This window comes from Solanum tuberosum, unplaced genomic scaffold, assembly GCF_000226075.1.
Source record: "Solanum tuberosum cultivar DM 1-3 516 R44 unplaced genomic scaffold, SolTub_3.0 scf00224, whole genome shotgun sequence".
Lineage (NCBI taxonomy): Eukaryota > Viridiplantae > Streptophyta > Magnoliopsida > Solanales > Solanaceae > Solanum > Solanum tuberosum.
In genome coordinates, this window is record NW_006239153.1 from 131,964 (window position 1) to 135,273 (window position 3,310).

Here is a 3,310-nt window from a genome sequence, read left to right on the forward strand (position 1 = left end):
TTGCAGAATTTAAAACTTATTTAAAACCAAACAATCCAAAATACTCATTAAAAATCTTATGAAAGACACAATGGAAGTCTAAGTCTCACATGGTCATCTAAGCAATACTTGAAAACTAAAGTAGGGACACGGCCCTTTACAATCGAAGTCTTAACAATATTCTTAAAACATGAAAGAACTAGAAACATTAAAAATCCCTTTTCCTCAATCTATGAGGACATACCGAAAGATATCTTGGAAGAACTCTAATCCAAGCTTTGACTAGGGAGAATCAAATTGAGTACCAATCCCTACACTTCATAAAGGTAAAGAAAATATGGGTTAGCACAATTAAGCACTAAGTATGATAGCCATGTAAAAACATGCTTATATCGTACATTTTGTTTGAAAGTAATGCTTTTATGCCATTTTAATAAAATGTCATGAACATAAGTAAAAGAGGCATACTATACAACACGACCAACATACAAGTCATTTCTTCACATTAGACATAATCAATCATATAAGACATTTCATTAGGAACATCATCTAAAGTAACCTTAGTCATACTTGTGCCATGTGTGAATGGCATCCCATACTACCACTCACACTAAGTACTCTTTGAGGCCACAATAGACAAAGAATCTTTACATTTCATAAAGCATGATAAGCAACTCATTATGACAATACAAGCAAACCATGCATCATTACTCTAGACAATAAAGTTAATATTCTTCATTAGCTTCATTTAGAGAACTTTCATTCATTAGTCATTAAGACTTAGAGAACTCACTATAGCCTTCTTGAAGCCTACTCGTGCCATGTATGGATAGCATCCCATACTACTACCTACACTTCATAGAACTTCTCAAGAAACCACAATGCACATCTCACATGATGGGAATAATCGTTTAACTGACATAGACCATGAGAGCTAGATCATGGAATCCGGTGTCATGTAACCCCACACCGTAGAAGGTGGTCAACTTGCCTAAGGAAGACCGATATTTAGCTTAAGTGGATACACTAGCTAGACCTATGTGGGCACATAGTTAAGGGACAAGGAGATTGCTACTAGATACCCCGCCTCAACTCACGTGAGGGAATCCATCCAAAAGATTGCTACTAAAAACCCCACCTCAACTCATTTGAGAGCTTCCATCTCATTCAATATCCTCTCGGTGCTTATCCTACATTCCCATAGAGTATTTAACATTCATTACATTTAGGGGTAACATATTGTTACTAGACACCCAGCCTCAACTCACGTGAGGGCATCCATCTCAAACCCAACATTCATTCATTAGATAGCTCATAGATTCAAAGATGAGAATAGCCTTTCATCTAAGAATCACATTATCGTTCATTAGTGTAGGATCGATAAAATCCTTTCAATCAACACATCATTATCATTCATTAGAGTAAAATTGAGAATAGCCTTTCAGTAAGTACTTCATCATTAACATTATCATTGAACTTCATTCATTCTTCATTCAAGTGTGTGTATGTGAGAATAGGCTTTCACATAATCACCATCATCATTTACAAGTGTTAATAGAGAGATAACATTCAATCCTAACACAATTAACTTCTAAACATGATCATCATTCATTCATTTAGATCACACACATGCTCCACATCGCAATTAGACATTAACCTCCACATATAGGGTACAAGGAATATATACATCAATTCAATACCACAATATACATAGTAAATAAACACCTCCACTTTTCAAGTGGATCAATAGCTCAAGAACAATTCTATTTCAACATGTCATTAGGTCATAGCTTGCCTTCAAGGCCATGAATCTCAAATCATCAACACACCAACAATTTACCATAATTAAGGCATAGAGAATGATACAATTCAATAACCCAAAGTAATTTAGACATACTTCATTCATAAGCATTCATAATCCTCAAACCCACTTCATAAAGGAACAATTTAGGAATTGAGAGAATTCATTGGTTGATAGAGTATTTTTATCATAAATCATCAATTAAACACTAATACAATCATAATTTTTCATTATAAATCATTTGAAAATGTTTGATGAAAGAACCCATGAGATTGAGTAAAACCCTAGGTTTTTGATAACTTGAAATCACCTTTGAATTGGCTTCTTGAATGAAAAGTTAGAAAAGGATCAACACTACCATACCTTTACTAATAATCCCCAAGAAATTTGAGGAAGAACCACCTTGGAATCACCAAACCCTAGCTTCAATGGCTCCCTTCTTCTTCTTCTCTAATGGAGGATTTCTAGTGAGAGAAATATTTGAGAAGAGATGGGTCTTCTTTTAATTCTATTTGGAGAGACTTAATTGAAAGAATTCAAGTCTAAAAAGGTCTTATAGTTGCTAGGAAAGGAATAGAATAATGGGGACTTCACTTTGGAAAAGAACTAGGGACCTTTAAAGTCTTAACTTAAAAATTCCCCTCCTTCACGACTTACCTAGCCCATTTTCCCCTCTTGGCTCGCCAAGGGCACTAGGTGACTCTCCAAGTTCACCCTTGCCTCACCCAAATTTCTAGTGAGCTCCCAAATTGGGCAGTCCACTAGGCGATCTAGAGGGGGCAATGAGCTACACGCCAAACTGGTTGGCGAGCTAGGACTCATCTCGCCCTTTGGTCCAGCACCTAGGCCAATGGGGCAGTCCACTAGGAGACCACAAGAGCCCAAGTGTGACTCCCCAAACACTTTAGGCGATCAAGAACCCCCATCGACAAACAATCCCTCAAAGAATATGGTTTATTCCACTCAATCTTGCTAGCATAGGTCCTTACTTGCACCCTAGACTCCTTCCTTGCTCAATTAAGTTCTAAAACATCCTAAACATCAACTTAAGGTCACACTAACCCAAACTTTAAGGTTCTAGTTCAACCTATCATTTTGTGAGTCGTTACAGTTATGTGTGTGTTATGTGTGTTCGTGTGTGTGCACGTGCATGTGTGTGTGCATGCGTGTGGGTGCCTGAGTGCGTGTGCGGGTGTGCGTGCGTGTGTGCGTGTGTGCGAGCGTGTGTGTGTGCGTGTACGTGCGTGCGTATGATAAACAACTCTCTCTAAATAATTTGTAAGCTAATTTATTTAAATAAATTTACTAGTACAAATATAAAACATAAAATCAAGAAAATAAACAAAATAATTAAAATGATTTGAGAGATACTTTTGTCTTTACATATACTTATCCCATGGTATTATATTGTATGTGTTAGTAATACCTCCAAATTGAAGGTATTAGTAATACATCCTATAATATCATGTAGGCTCAAATTTCTACCAAACATAGTAATAAATAATACCATACATAATACATGGACTATTT